The sequence below is a fragment of the Calidris pugnax genome, unplaced genomic scaffold, assembly GCF_001431845.1.
Source record: "Calidris pugnax isolate Ruff unplaced genomic scaffold, ASM143184v1 scaffold50, whole genome shotgun sequence".
In the NCBI taxonomy this organism is placed as follows: domain Eukaryota; kingdom Metazoa; phylum Chordata; class Aves; order Charadriiformes; family Scolopacidae; genus Calidris; species Calidris pugnax.
Genome location: NW_015090780.1, coordinates 3,426,089 through 3,442,107, shown reverse-complemented (window position 1 = coordinate 3,442,107; position 16,019 = coordinate 3,426,089). Strand labels below are relative to the sequence as shown.

The window sequence follows — 16,019 nt, the reverse complement described above, 5'->3', positions numbered from 1 at the left end:
GAATGGGGGGTGGGAGGAAGGGAGCGGAGCCGGAGGCTGAGCCCCCACGGATGCGGGATGCGGCGGGATGTGAGGGAATAACCCCAGGAAGACTCCGGCCCCGGCTGCCGGCACCCGGCTTTGGCTGCCTTTTATGCTGCACATCTGCAGGTGTCTCCCCCCCAAAAAACCCTTTAGCTGGCGGGGAGCTCCGCCGGATGAGTTATTAGAAGAGATTTGTAATTTTTTTATAGATTTTTTTTAAATTTTTTTAATACCCTGAACTCACCCAAAGGCATGTGCTGTTTTTTGGGGGGTTTGCTTCTCTGCGGGGTAGTGTCTCGCTCCCGGTGACCGGCAGAGGAAAAAAAAAAGAATCACTGGATTCTCTAGGTAAGACGCTTTCTTCTTCCTATGCTTTAATCTCTACTTACTGATGAAAGCAATTGCTTGTCTGGAGCTGATGAGTTTTCTTACTCTGGCAAATGGAGCAGTCCTTCCCGGTGTCGGTTGGTAAATCAGTGCCTGGCCGTTTGATTTTTGCCTTTATGAAAACAAATTGGCTTTTTGCTCCCAAATTGCAGGGTGGAGGCAATTGGGAAATAATAGATAGATTTAACTTTCCCCCCCACCGGGGCTTTGTCTGAAACTCTACCTATCCGCCCGTAAAGCAAATCCCTTCCACTCAACCACATTTGGGTCTTTTTAATCGCTGAAAGTTTATGATTTTGAACGAGCCACCTACTTTTTTAGGTGGAGTGGGAGGTTGGTTTTTACTCTGTGCCGTTTACGTGACAAAGAGCCCCTGCCAGGGCAGGCACCGGACCCGCTGCCGCTTTGTGTCCCCTGAATTGTCCCCATCCTCTTCCCGGGGACCCAAATCCATCACCTGCCGAGGGCAAAGCCCGGGATTACGGGGGGAGCAGGAGTCGGGGGGGGGTGTGTGTGCACATGGGCTGGGCAGGAGGAACGGCTGCCGGTTTAAACGCAGCCGTAACTCACTCTCGGGCTGTAAATTGTAAATCAGCGTTATTTTTCCTCCTGTGACCATATAAATGCGCATATTGAAACTACCTGCTTGAGAGACATACTTCTTTATATGCCCATATGGACCTGGCAAGCTATGGAATGTAAAGAAGTATGTATTTCAGGTGGGAACCCTTCTCGGAGGAGCAATGTGTGACCCCGGGCAAAGCAGGGGAGAAAGACAGATTATTTTATTTTTTATTTTTTATTTTTTATTATTATTATTTTATTATATATGATTTTTTTTTTAACTGCCTGACCTGGCAGACCGACTGGGGAGTCAATTGATGATCTTGTTCCAGCGCGTGTATTGTTCTGTCACTTTGCCTGTGTCAGCAGGTGGAAATGCTCATCAGGACATTAAATATTCAATATGCTGACTGCGGCATGGGCTTTGAAAGGCGATGCCAGAGGAAAGCTGGCTGTCCACTCCCGGCCTTTCACAGGGATGCAGGCCAATCCCTCCTTTTTTTCCTGCTTCTCCATCAACCCTTTCCGCCCCCCCCCCCAAAAAAAAAATAAGGCTAGATAGCAAACAGAGCTGCCTGGTCTTTAAATCTAGGAGAAACAAAAGGAGATGGAAGAGGGGGAGAAGAAGAGGGGAAAAAGGACACGACAGTTGTGAGTTGAGTGTGCGGGGTTTTAGCTTGAAATGAAGGTGCAAACTCCGCTTTTCCACTCTTTCCCCTGTTAAAACTTTTTGTGCTTTCAACTGGAGAGAAGGAGATCTCCCTGGTCGGCCTGACGAGCCATCGAGCCAGCAGATCACAGCGAAAGCCAGAGGAGGGCTCTCAATGCAGGGGTCTTATTTCCCCAAAGGAATCTAAGCAAATGAGCTCCTTTAATTCTGGAAGCCTTCGCTGGCTTTCGCTTTTCCTTTTTTTTTAACCTTTTCCAATGAGTTGGCTGTTTTTTCCAGGATCCTACAGTAATGAGGCGAGATGAAAGGAACTGAGTTTAAACACCACTTTAACGTTCTGCCCAAGCGGGAGTCGCTTCGAGGGGGTTTAAAGCTTTCAGCCCAGAAATCCTCATGCCTGGAATGATGGGCAAAGCCAAACTCCTCAGAGAGCTGATCCCCAAACTCATGTTACCATCTCCACGGGGTGCCTGAGAGTGATGTTTTGCTTTTGAGTGGTCTCCCTGCAATGGCAATGCCCTTCCTCACTCGGCTAACGGGTTCCTGAGGTATCACCGGGTGGGTGCGAGTCCTCAGCATCCCACGCTGAGGTTCACCCCATCTCCACCACCACAGCATCCTCTCCTGGGCCCGGGGAAAGGGCCAGACTCAGAGTCTGGATTTTTGTGGAGTCTTTATCCAGCTCTATTCACAACGAGCACGGTCATCACTTGTTAGACATCTGCTGAAGGGAATTGAAGTGTGAGTGGGCACTGGTGAACAGCGGGTCAGAAAAAGCAGGCTGGGCTAATGGGGAGATTCCTACCTACAGGATTTGATAGGCTTTATTAAAAGCTTTTTTCTTTTATTTATTTTTTTTTGTTTAAGTAATTGCCGTGGCTGCTGGAGGCGTGGGAAGTGCTGAGCCCCTTCCGAGCAGGGGAGGAGCCTTGTCTTTGCCAGGTGGCTTTGGGAAGGCCGGGTCCTGCTGGAGGACGGTTCAGTTGCACGTCAGCCCCGTTGCATTTCAGGATGCTCTGGTTATTCCCCGGGGGGGTCACGGCCGGGTCTGTCAGGGCCTCACTGCAGGGACATGGCGTCCCCTGGACTCAGCCCCACCAGCCCCTGGGTGGTTCCTGTGGGTGTCCAGCCCCATTTTGGGGCCAGAGGAACTGGTGGGTGCTGGGAAACGCGCTGAGCCTGAGTGGGAAAGCGCCGGTGCCCGAGTGGGGTTGCAGTTTTGCTCCTCTGTACGTGATCGGTGTTAGCAGGGGGCTCTGGATGAAAAATTTAGACAATTCTCACCATTATGGATGTAACATAAAATTATATGTTATCTATAATTTATATATAACATTTCACTCCTTTCCTTGCTGACCTTCTGCCCCACCTCTTCTCCTTTTCCTTCTCCTTCCTTCTTTCCTTTCCTTCCTTCTTTCCTTTCCTACCTTCTTTCATTGCTTTTCTCTTTTTTTTTTTTTCTCTTTTTTCTTTTTTCTCTTTTTTCTTTTTTCTCTTTTTTCTTTTTTCTCTTTTTTCTTTTTTCTCTTTTTTCTTTTTTCTCTTCTCTTTTCTCTCTTTTCTTTTCTTTTCTTTTCTTTTCTTTTCTTTTCTTTTCTTTTCTTTTCTTTTCTTTTCTTTTCTTTTCTTTTCTTTTCTTTTCTTTTCTTTTCTTTTCTTTTCTTTTCTTTTCTTTTCTTTTCTTTTCTTTTCTTTTCTTTTCTTTTCTTTTCTTTTCTTTTCTTTTCTTTTCTTTTCTTTTCTTTTCTTTTCTTTTCTTTTCTTTTCTTTTCTTTTCTTTTCTTTTCTTTTCTCAATTTTCTTTTCTTTTCTCAATTTTCTTTTCTTTTCTCAATTTTCTTTTCTTTTCTCAATTTTCTTTTCTTTTCTCAATTTTCTTTTCTCTTTTTTCTTCTTTCTTAGTTCTTCATTCTTCTTTCTTTTTTCTCTGTTCTTTGCTCTTTTTTCTTCTTTCTTAGTTCTTCATTCTTCTTTCTTTTTTCTTCTTTCTACGTTCTTCTTTCTTTGTTCTTCTTTTTCTTTTTTTTTTCTTTCCTCTTTCCTCTTTTCCCTTTCCTTTTCCCTCTTTTCCCTCTTCTCTTCCATTTCTTTCTTTCCTGAGAGCAGGTTTCACTAAAACACCTGTGCCACTATGCGTTGCTCTTAGAAAGATGCTCAGGGTCTGATTTACAGAAGATACCTGCATTCCTAATGCAATTTTTTATCTCCTTCCCCCCCCCTCTGAATTAATACGCTTGTTAATCACATGGAATTGTTAGCTTTAGGAAGTCACTAAGTGCTCAGATTTATTTTTTATGTAAATATTTTCAAAGCTGTAATTCTGAGCGCTGTCTCGCAGCGTGGGAGCGGAGGTGGCAGGGGGGGCTTTGCTGTGACACGTGTCCCGGGGCACCCAGGCCGGGATGATGTGGCTGGTGTTAGGAATGAAGCGGGGTGTCTGTGAGGCCCCTCCAGAGCCAGGGCACCTCTTGGCCGTTGGCGTCGATGGAAGGTGATGATGGCTGTGGGGCCTTCAGCAACCAGTTTGCGCCGTCCTCCTGCCGGGTGGCAGCTCCTCCTCCCTTTGACACCTCTTTGGATTAAACCCGTGACCGTTGCGTTGTGCCAGGTCGGCTCGATTTGGTGGCTGAGGTTCAGCAGCTTCTCTTTCGCCCTTGATAACCCGCTGAGTGTCCCCCAGGCTGAGCGCTGTGGGGAGCATCACTGCCGGGGCCACCAGGACGCTCCGTTGTGTCCGTCCATCCGTCCTGCCAACCCGGGAGTGCGCAGTGCCGGGTACATGAACGGGGGCTGGGAGGATTGGAAAAGCCATAAATCCAGCGGATCAAATTAGTTAAATTTTTCTATTCTATGCCTCACAAAATCCAGCCGTTCTCGAGATGAATTCTCCGTGTATAAGCGGAACTACCAGTGGGTGTAAGATGGATATTGGGCACGTGCACACCGGAGCGCAGGGACAAATTTTGGCAGGCGGTTTTCCTGGGCAGGTTGTAGGGTTTTTCTTTAGTTTTGTGCGTTGTTCATGTCGATGATCTATTATTGCTTTTGTTGCCATTACTTAATACGAGTAGACGGGTGGTCCCGTAAATTCCAGCACCCTCTTTTGAAAAATAAAAAAATAAAAAAATGGGGGGGGGGCATGTTTGCAATTCAAGTTTAGTAGTGCATTCATCAAGAGCAATAAAGCATTTTATTGCACGAGTATTTCAAGGGATGTGCTGGCCCTGGTAAAAGCATTAGTAAAGGGGTGCATCAGCAATCTCATTTAAAACTGTCGACCCAACGTGAAAAATGTTGCGTTGAAGAATAAACTGCTATTAAGCATGATTAGATTGACCTGCAGGACAGATATTTTAGCTGCAGCAGCACAAGTCGATCAAAGTGAGCATCGCTTAGATTGCAAATTTTTTTTTTTTTAATGCCCTAAATTAAAAATGAAAGAGCCTCAGAATATTTAGGACCGGAGAGCGACTTTGGGGGTGAGATCTGTGCATGCGATTCGAAGCCATTTGGAAAGGTGGGGAAAGCAGGGGGGTGGGGGAAACGTATTAATTGCTGCCCCCTTAGCATACATGGAAAGTATGTTACTCAGATCAACCAATCAAAAAAGAAATTGTGCTGACTCAGCATTCGGGCTAGTCTGCACGTCCGATTGCAGAAGAGATCAGCACTGCACTGCAGTATCTCTCCCTGCCTTTGACACCAGCCTGGCTGGGCAGGGCTTCCCCTGTGTTTCCCAGGGCTGGTTTAGGCCAAGAACAAGAGAAGGCCCTGAAGAGAGGAGGGGAGAGTCAAGGTTGCACGAGCCTCGAGCTGCTAATGATCCTTTTTAGTCAGTAAGAAAGAGCTTCCATGCGAGGCTTGCCCTGCCAGATGCAAGCGGCATGAATTGCTTGGGAATATATCTATTTTTAAAGACTTTCACCACATCTTGCACTTAGCAGTGACTGTGGGCGAGGGGGTGGCGTGTTCCTCGCAGGAGAAATATCCTCGCTCCTCAGCTCCCATCCCTCCCCTGAAAGCCCAGGGCTGATTTAAGCACCGCACTTGCCGTATCTTCCCGGAGAAGATCCTGGATTTAATATTTGTAGCTTGATGCTGGGGTTGCTCTTGACCTCGGCCGAGCGGGCAGTGATGCTGTGAGATGTTGCCCCATTGGGATGCAGTGGGGGGGTCACAGTGAGAGCAGCCCGGTGCTCCAAGGATGGGAGCCCAGGGCACGGGCTCCACCACCACCTCGCTGGGCTCGCAAACGGTTCCTGTGGCTCCCCTGCCTCAGTTTCCCCAGAGTAGGTGCTTGCCGTGGGGTGGTTGTGGCCGTTCCTTGCACCGCGAGGCTAAAGCTGGAGGAGGCCACGGCGGGTTGGTGCAACTGCCCGAGGACAAGCTTGTCCTGGGTTTGTAAGGACTTTGTAAGGGCTCTGCTTTGGTCTTGGCTTGCACAGGGATGTTGACACGTGTTTTGGGGAGATGGCACGGCCTGGCTGGACTGTGCCCTCTCTGCAAAGACTTGTTGGACTCCCCGACATCTCTGAGTGGTTTCAGGGTGGGAGGTTGGACTTCAACCAGGTCCCCACAGGGCTGTGGCTGCCGGGGGGGACACCCAGGCGGGAGGGAGCCGGGCGATGGGCTCCATGAGATGCTCCAGCCCCGCGGGGCTGCTCGATGATTGTCAGTCTGGGCACCATACGGCCCAGTGCCACGGTGCTGGGTGGCTCTGGTGGCACTGGGGAGGTTGTCCCACGTCAGGGTGGCCCCCAGGATGGCCTGGCCGTCCCCATGCCAAGCTGGAAGGCTGGGAGCATCTTATGGGGTACCTGCATGTGTGAGAGGAGCAGCATCTCCATGGGCTGCCTCCTCCTGACCACTGCTGGGCCCCGGGATGCTCTGAAGGCGTTTTTGCTTGTGCTGTTTAACCAGAATCAGCGGGCGTCCCTGGTTTAGTGTGTATTTTTGCACAGCAGCCTGTACGGAGGAGGGGAGGTGGATATCCTATATCCTTGTGTACGAGGGGAAGGCTTTCCGGCACAGATATGTCTCGAATAAAGCAGAATTTAACAGTCAGAGAGGTTTCAGCAGTGGGAGCCGTCGCTGGTGGTGCTCGGGAGGCTGCGCTGGGGCCTGGGGGAAGTGGGACGACTGACATCTCCAACAGATGCAGGGTTTTTCCTTTTCTTTTTTTTTTCTGTTCCTTTTATTTATTTATTTTTTCTTCATGAAGCCCAGGGCCGTGCCTGCAAATGCCTGGCCATGCCCAGATATGGCCTGCGCCGGGCCCTGTGCCGCTATCTAAAAAAGCCCCTGGGCAGAACGAGGAGCCCGGGGGGGGGGAAACCAGGGAACAACTGCTATAAATAGTGCTCATTCTCAGCTGCCCTTCTGGTGGGACCGGATTAGGTGGCATCTGGGCAGCCAGGAGGCGCGGGGACTCGTGACCACCGACCGCAGGAGTCACCCGGCAGCTGTAAGGCCGGGAGCCATCCCCGAAAGGCCTTACATAGGCAAGTCAACCCTGGCATTTGGGGGAGTCGGATAAAGCCACGGGAGCAGGAATCCAGTGACCTAAGAGCAAGCAAGAATAAAGTTGACCGCGGTGGCCGGGGCCAGCAATTCCAATCTGAGAAGTGACCCGGCCTCGGGGGCAGGACTTGGCCCTGGGCTGCCTGCTCTGGTCAGGGCCAGTGGAGGAGGGTGTTTGGGGGACACAACGTGCCGCAAGGAGTTGCCGGGATGGAGAGGCTGGTGTCCTCTTCTGGGTTAATTTGCCGGCAGTGAGATTATTGGAAGCTCTGATTTAATATTTGTGTTTACTTCGGGTAAACAAATTAAGAAAAAAAAAAAAAACAAGTCTCAATAATTTAAGGCACCAGCTTGATTGAGGCTAGTCGAATATGACGAATCTCATGCAGTGGTTTCACTCCTAACCTTGCAGGAGGTGGGCAGTGTGTGTAGCTTATGTCCCCGTGGATGTGATATAGATGGCTCCTATAGCCGAGGGGCACGTGGAGCTATAGGCTGTGGGAGTGTGATCCAGCAGTGGGAAAGGGCTGTGTTTTGCTTGAATTGAGCTCAGCCTTGAGTGTTTGAAGGGAAACGATGGGGTGGACAACAGGGATGGTTTGGTGGAGCGGGGGATGTGGCTGTGCTGGTGGTACCCAGAGGGGATGTCCTGAAATACGTGTGGGGAGCGATGCCACAGCTCGTCCCCGAGCGGGTCTGTGCGGGATGGGGACATGGGGACAGGTAGGGCCAGAGGGGTGTTTCTGTTGGGGTCTGTCCCCTCCCCTCCCCAGCGGTGTCCGGGCTCTGAAGCACGATGCTCTGCGCCACCTCGCCTTCTTTAAATGGAGCCAGCTTTGTCCTAAAGCCTTGTCTTTGAGACAATAAGACGCACCCGCTAAAATCTATTGTGCCATTTTTGCAAAGACCAGCAAAAGTCGCCCGTGTGCCGTCCCCTCCCTGTCCTCCACGCTCATTTGGCCTATTTGAAGCTGAATTTATTCCTGGGAAGGTCCCCATCAATTTGCCTTGCTCTTTTGTTGACAAGTTTATTAAAAACCTGGGCAACTACATATTAAACTTTTATCAGTGTCAGGGAAGAATACGTCCTTTGAGCGGCCACAAAAGTTATGGATTGGGTCTTAACGTTTCTTGTTCCACCGTTCGGCTGAGTCAGCGTAACAAATAAAAGCTGCCACTTCTTTTCTTTTTTTTTTCTTTTCCCTCTTTCTTGAGAGGCAGTTCCCTTAACAGTGTAAGTTACAGCGTGTCCAGTAATGCAAAAAGGTTTCAGGTCTGGGTAAACATGAGCTTAGTTGTGGTTTGTTTTGGTTTTTTTGTGGCCATAAGTCTTTAATAATTTGAATTATTCACTTAAAACAGGACTAAAATACGGACCTTGAAGAAAGTTATTGCTTCTTAGGTCTGAGCAAATAGTTTTGGCAAAACAACTAGTACTTCACAGTGTTTATAGGAAAAAATTCCCCCTAGTTTCATAATGTTTGTTGTACCACAAGTGATTTGCTTCCAGCCACTGCAAAGGCACAGAGGGGTTGGAGCGAGGCTTGGCTGGGGATGGACCTTGTGTGTCTCCACGATGGGGGACCTCGGCTCTTCCCATTCAGTTGTAAGATGAAACAAGGAGGAGGCCAATATGTTGCACTGAAGATGTTAAAAATAAAGCGTTAGGATAGCATAACCTAGTTCCTGTTTCGCTGTGCAGCTGAGGCTTCAGGAGTTGAGAGAGGCCGGAAAAATAAGGGGTGAGAAGGAGTTTGAGCTGATAGAACAACAGCCAGGATGGGAGGAAAGTGAGTATCCGTGGGACCCAGCTGCAATTCTTACACTCCGCCGGGTAAATAAATAAATAACTGTCCCCGGGAAGCATCTTTCTCTGCCTGTCACCGTGTCCAAGGATTTTTTAGTTCTTAAACAGGTTTGCTGGCATAATTTGTCAAGTCCAACAGGGAGGTTTCCGCCTGACAGAGGATCATTTTTCACGGCACGCAGCGGCGCACCAAAGCCGTCCTGCAGGCTCCCAGCAACTCCGTAATTAGATAAGAGTTAACACACGTGTATTAGAGGGATCATCATTCAGGGGTAGAGAGGAGCCCATCCTCTGCCCGACCCAAAGCAGGCAGGGAGCGAGCTGGACAAATACATCTTCCTCCAGGAGTTTATCTGCATCACCATTTGCTCCAATTATAACTAATTGGGCGCATATTGCATTTTCATAGCATCTAATTTTCTATTGATTTTAACGGGGACTGCTGGTGGTTTGTACTATTAAGTGGTATCTCGTATCAGTTGCTGTTTAAAAATGCTGAGTACACTCCCCTGTATGGAATTATGCAGTCAGCAGATGTTTTAAAACCTATTTAATTGTTTGGTCCATAAAATGCACAAACTGTATTAGGGGATGGCTTTGTTCTCTTTTGAGTGTGTGAGTTGAAAAGAAAAGATAAAAAAAAAAAACAAACAAAAAAGCAATCCAACCCCACAACTCTTTCCAGGGTGGGTTTTGGGAGCTGCAGCTCCCAGAGAGCGGCTCCGAGCATCACGTTTCGGGCAAACGGCCCCGGAGGCTCCATCCCAGCTCCCTCCGGGTCCCAATGCTCTGTGCTGCCAGAACCAGCCCAGTCTGGGCTCCAAATAGGACCTTTATTTTCCCAAGAGGCCTAGGACCAAAACTGGGGTTAAGGCAAAAATTCTCATCTGGAGAGCCAAGTTTTTGATAAGGTCGCTTGGGACCTTCTGTTGGGAATAAGGTGGCAATTGTAGGGTTTGGGGCTTTATTCCCTGCCCTAGATACTGCCCGGTACCTCGGCAATACATCCCAATAAACCCGGGCTATCAAACTGGCCAGTGCATTTCAGCAACTACTCAGTGAAGCAGGATGAAAGCAATAGTCCTCTGTTCAGCATCATTTACAGGAGAAAAGATTTAAAAGAGAGATTTAGGGGAGGAGCGGAGAGGTGGCCTGGCAAAAAGCGTTCCCAGCAATGGATCATGGATATTGGATAAAGGGGAATTAATGGCAAAGGAGACAGATAAAAGGTGATGGAAAGGATGTTCCGGGGCAGGTGGGTTACCCCGGGGCGCTGGTGAATTTGCCGTCGACTCGCTGCCTTCGCCGGTCGTTAGCAAGAACCACGTCGTGTCTGTGGGAGACAGGTGGGTTAAGGGGGGGTGTATAAATTAAATAGACACTTTATTAAGTTCAGGTAATAGTTTTGGTTTGAAAGACCGAGTGGCTACTGCAATGTCAGCAACTGCTTTAGCGCAGAGAGGAACTGAGTGCTTTTTAATTAAGTCAAATAAAATCCAAGCAGTAGGCTCTTGAGCCTTGTCTGGAGTCTACTTTTTTGGGTTGGATATCTATAATTTTAGAAATGTTAATAAAACACGGTCCACTTTTTCCCTGTAATAATATAAGTTAAATTAATATTTGATGTTCTGCAAGGAAACGGGTGAAAGCGGCGAGGTTGTATTTTCTGGTTTACAAATGGCACATTGTGCAGAATACAGCAACTGTGGCATTGATTTAAGCATCCTCGCAAAGACACTGGGCAATAAAGTTGAATCATCTGCAGTAGAAGTATGGCTCTTTGGTGGAAAAAATAGCAAAGCTAGAAAGTAGGCATTTTCTCCTGGATTATCAAAAGCCACTTCATTTTAGGGAAATTTCCTCCGATTTAGTAATGTTTGGATGGAAATCAAATAACACATTAGCTTGAGGAAAGGGGGGAAAAAAACCTTCCAAAGCTAATTACGAAGGGAATGTGCACTTCATTAAGATAAAGCTGTAGGAAATCAATGTTCTGTATTGTTGTTTTTTCCTTTTGATTGGATTTTAGCATGATAAATTGTTAATGCATTTGATCTAAAAATGATTTGTTTATTCAGATGAAGAGCAACAGTACTTTGTCTCATTTGGCCTTTTAGCTTATAATGATAATGGCTTCGAGGGATGCTCATTTCTCAAAAGGGTATCGGACTGGAATAGGCAGGAGATTTCTGGACTCAGAAGGATGGGTCCTGCGCGAGGGTTCGTTGTAGGCTAATTCTATTGCATGTTGAATCTTCTGCTTCATTAGGAATATCGACAAATGCTGATAAATTCTTTGGCTTTGCTGTACTGTCTATAACACATCTGTATTAGAATATCGAGGCTAAAGTGGGAAGGTCCTCAATAGCAGGTTGCCCATTTCTGGTGCTGTTTGCCGGAGCAGTGTGTTGGTGATGTGGGGGTTTTACCTGTTCTCGTGCCTGGAATTGTTAATGGTGGAGCTGTCACCTGGCCAAAAGCAAACCAGAGGCATAAAGCAATGGTCGAGAGAGAGAGAAAAGCAATGTACAGATTAATTTTGTTACTTTGGCTTTGCTTTGCCCCTAACAAGCGTTGCCTGTGGCTCTCCAATGCCATCCCACAGCACGCGTGGACTTTGCCCAGCTCAGGGATGTGCCGGTGTGATGGGACAGGAGGGGTTTGGAGCAGGGTCCTGCAGAGGGTGGCACCAACAGCCAGAAAGGACCTTCTGATGTGAGACCCAATTTGAGGGGGAAATGACTGGACCTGGCTTCATTGTGGGCAGCAAACCTCAATTTGGGGGTATCGGGTGGTTGAGGTTTTGGACCTGGGAGATGGTGCTGTCACAGATTGTGCTTGTAATATCGGCACAGGAGGAAAAGGAGAGGGGCACCAAAGCCCTGCCTGTCCATGAGGGCTGGGCAAAGCTCCTCTGCCTGCACTGGCAGAGGTGAACCCCGTACCCCACATTTCCTGGGGGCTTGGGGGGAATCATGAGCACTCCCTCGCAGCAGAGATCAGGAGCCTCAGCACGGCTCAGACCTTCGGAGCAAAACCTCTGCAATTCATCTGACTCAGATGGGTTGGTTGTACAGCCCCAGAGGGCAGGCCTGGGGGGAGCTGTGCTCGCCCTGCCAGGAGGCTACAAGCCCTGGTGGGTTACAGCCATCTCCAGCCCGTTACCGTGGGCTGCTTTTTCTCGGCTGCTGGGAAAGCCTCGCCACCGGAGAGACATCATTAGTTTTGATTAATGGCATCCAGAAGAGAAAAACTAATTTTCTAAAAAGGAAAAGCTCACTCTTAACTCACTGCAGAGAATTTAAACAAAACGTTACAGAGCATCCACGCCAACTCACATCGATTTCAAATGTGTTCCCGGGCAGTCCCTGAAGCAAAGCCGGGGGGGGGGGTGAGGATGGCCCTCGTCCCTGGCAGGAGATGCTCAGTGTAACCCCCTCACTGCTTTCTGACAGCTCTGTTTTCAATTGATTCCCCCCAGATCCATGGGGCTGGGAAAGAACAAGTGAGCCTGGGCAGTGGAGTGTGTTTTAGGTGCGTGGTGGTGATGCTCAGGCTTGGTGGACACTAACCCCAACTCCACGTCAGGGTTTAGCTTGGAGGCTCAGTGCGGCGTCGGTCACCGATGGCACTTCCACCTTCCCCTGGTGACCTGTAATTAATTACTTTCCTTTGCCTCCTGTAACTCACCAAAGCATGAATTTAATACTTCCAGGTCTTCACCGTCTAAGTTTTCCTTTAGTTCCTCGGCTTGATTGTCTCTTGAAAAGGTACCTAGAGATAACTTGATTAAATTAATTGTAGAGCTCTTTGTAAAAAGCGCCTCTCTCTCTCTCTCTGTCTCTCTCTCTCTCCCCATTTATTTATAGGCAGCTTGGAGTAACGGGTTTGGGCAGTGAAGTGATCCGCAGCACTTCCCCTTACAACGCAGAGCCTGTATTTCTTGGGGAGCTGTACTGCTGGCCCACTTGCAATATTTCTGCGTGCAGTGGTTATAAGCGCAGGTGCTTTTTTCCTCGTATCATCTTGCAGCCTGGTGGGCTGCCGAGGAAGAGGGGGGAAAAGTCACCTTTGCCTTATGACGCATATAAATTCTTTAAATAGGTTATGCACATGGCAATGTGCAATATCTGCGCCCGGCTCTGGGTTAAGAAGGAAAGGCCCCAGTTTATTGGCTCCCACTGCAGAAATGATCGGAGCCGCTGTGATTTTTAAATTTGATTTACCGAGTTATTTTTAGCAGTGGGGTGGTCATGCTGCAGGGCTCTCCAGGAGAAACCAGCTCCCCAGCACTGCGGCCCCCAAACCTGCGGGCGAGCGGCTGGGGCAGGGCTGCCTGGCAGGGGCTCGCTTTCACCATCCAGGGGGCAAACTGCCTGATTATGAGACTGCAAGAGAGAAAAGTCATGTTTTTTTTTTTTCCATTTCCCCCCTCCCCTCTTTCTTTTCCTTTCCTCTTGGTTTCTGGTGATGGCAAATGCAACCATCACTCGTCTCAAGCACATCTTGAGAAAAACCACTGATTTTAACACCGGATGAGAAAACGCAGGGTAGGGAGGATGAGCCTGCCAACCTCTAAAAAAAGTATTCAGGTATTTCAGCCTTTTCCCTCCCATTTTCCAAGGAGGGCTGTGAGCTCTGCAGCCCTGAGTTCCTGGGCTGTGGGCTGGGCTGGCTGTAGCAAAGCCCATCTCTGCTTTGCCTCCGCCGCCTGTCGGGTGGCACTTCAGACTCTGAAACACGGGGCTCGGAGGAGGACAGCAGACCATAAAACACTGACAGGAAGAAGGCAGGAGGTGACAATTAAAGTATCTGGATTAAAACAATAGCCTTTACTTATGTCACCCTGTAATAGCAACGTGGCTCTCGAAACATACAGAGCCAAATATCGAGTTTAGAAACGCTCCAGGCTGGTGGTTACTGCTGCAGACTCTTCTGCTGCTATTAAACCTGCCTCTTTAATTCAGACCTGCTCTTCAGCCGTAGCCTCTAAGAAGCTTAAATAAATCCCAACTGCCTGAAAGTGAAGCCATTTCAACCACTGCAACGTCAGGCAGCGAGTTGAGAAGAGGGGCAGGCAGCTGGGGAAGAAAAGACCCCGAGGAATTCCCCTCTTTGCTGGCCACCGCCCGTGAGGCCAAATGCTTTGCTAAAGCTGGTAAAATGGAACCAAATCACCTCTTCAATGGATTTGGTCCCCTTCAACCAGCTGTAGCTGTGCATTGATCTCTCAGACCCACCTCGGAGGATGGAACGCTTGAACCGGACGGAGACATCTCAGGTAGCAGAAGACAAATGGCCACATGAACCCTGCCGATAAGGAAATTATGATGACTGGCATCTGCAGATCTATCACCCGGGCTCTAAACTGGTGGGCTGAGCCTGAGTCATTATGTGGTTGCCAGTCAATTCTGCCTAACGGAGACCACTCAAGATTGATAATCTCTATCGTCCTCCCGTATTGATCTCGGCTGCAATTCAGGACCGTGTATTTCAACTGCAAATGCTCTGCATTTTCATATGTATTCGCTCGTGCCCACCCGGGAGCCCCCCTGCCTCCGTGTTTCACCTGCTGCAAGGAAGAATAAAGGTTTTGATCCGAAGTTCCCTCCTTGTGTTTTGTACCACGCGCCGAGCTGCTCGTTCAATAGGCTCTAGAGAAGAAATGGGGAGTTACAGGGCCACCAGAGCAGGGAATGAGCAGGGAATTCCAGCTACTCCTTAATTGCCCCAAATTGCAAATATCTTCAGCCTGCACTGGACAAAAATGATTCTTTTGTTTGGGAGATAAAAGCTATGCTCCTAAAAAAGGGTCCCCCATTTAACTTTGTGGACCTGAAAGACTTATAAAGTGTCTTACCCCGGTCTGGTCGTTATAAGCACTAACGTTATGCTAATGGACTTAAAGAAAATCACTCACTTTCCCATGTAATAATGATTGGTGGGAAAGTAAGCTGGGCGTCATCTTTTCCTAACCATCGTAAATCTATAGGGCTATCACAGGCCATGAATATTGCTGGTATAATGAGCCATCGGGATGCAAAAGTCTGATGTGAGATTATTCTTGTCTTTAATTCTTAACGACTTCTTAAGTTAACCCCTGGCATGAGAGAGTGCAGAGATTTGTCTCTTTTCACACACCAGAAACGTGGTTTGCTTGCTTCCACGTCTCTGGTCCTTTAGGTACCATTTAAATGTTCTTCCTAAGGCCAAGAGTATTCATGTGCTTTAAGATAAGGAGCTATTTGCTGGATCTGAGGCTTAACATGCATCTAATATTTATGTCACTGGGTATTTAACAGGCAAAGACATGGGGAGCAATGTTACTGCAGGAGCACCTTTCCTCAGCTAAAAGGAAAACGGTGCTTACCCACTTCTGCCAGCTCATTCTTCTGCACTTTAACAGTGCCTAAACCAAAATCCTACTGAAGTTTTTTCCCACATACTTCGATTAGATCAGGCGTGTACCTGGTGTTTCTGCCCGAGAACAAGATCAGATTGAAGGACACGCGTGGGGCTGAGAGCTCAGGTCTCCAGCTCTCTCGTTTGGGATGCAGTGATCAGTTCTCCTACTGAAAAGACTGCTAACCTGTCAAAACCTCACTAAAAGTCACTAGTGCCTCTGTGGCTGCCACGTGTGAGATCATCTTCCCTGGTGAAACCCCTTTTGGTAGAGCCCAGATCTGTACAATGGTGACGACAGATACATGTCCAGGTTACTGCCAGGAAGGTGAAGGTACTAAATTGTTCCATTACTTTCTTCTCTGTCTGTGATTCATCGCTATTGAAGTGGAAATATACAAGCAAGGAGAAGTGGTTCTATCAGAACTGATCAGAAATATTTCCTGCTTTTAAAAAAAAAAAATTAAGAAGTGGGAAGCAATGGACAAACCTTTGGAGAAGGATGTTTTCCTTCATGCCACCAGCTGATTTTTTGGAAACATAAAAGAAATTACTGATTCTTTCTTTATTTTATTTTTTCACAAATGCGACATCTTTCCAGGCACCCAACAGTGCTTTGACCTGGTATAATAGAAGAAGTGTTGC

The 16,019-nt window shown here is 48.1% G+C and overlaps 1 long non-coding RNA gene across 1 annotated transcript in view; it reads left to right on the top strand.

Annotated features, from left to right (window-relative positions):
- The window catches only part of LOC106896597, a 17,652-nt gene extending 3,077 nt beyond the window's left edge, over positions 1-14,575 (top strand). The window contains exon 2 of the long non-coding RNA XR_001413646.1: positions 12,842-14,575. This is a non-coding gene — a long non-coding RNA (uncharacterized LOC106896597). The remainder of the gene's footprint in view (positions 1-12,841) is intronic.
- Positions 14,576-16,019: the final 1,444 nt, after the last annotated feature.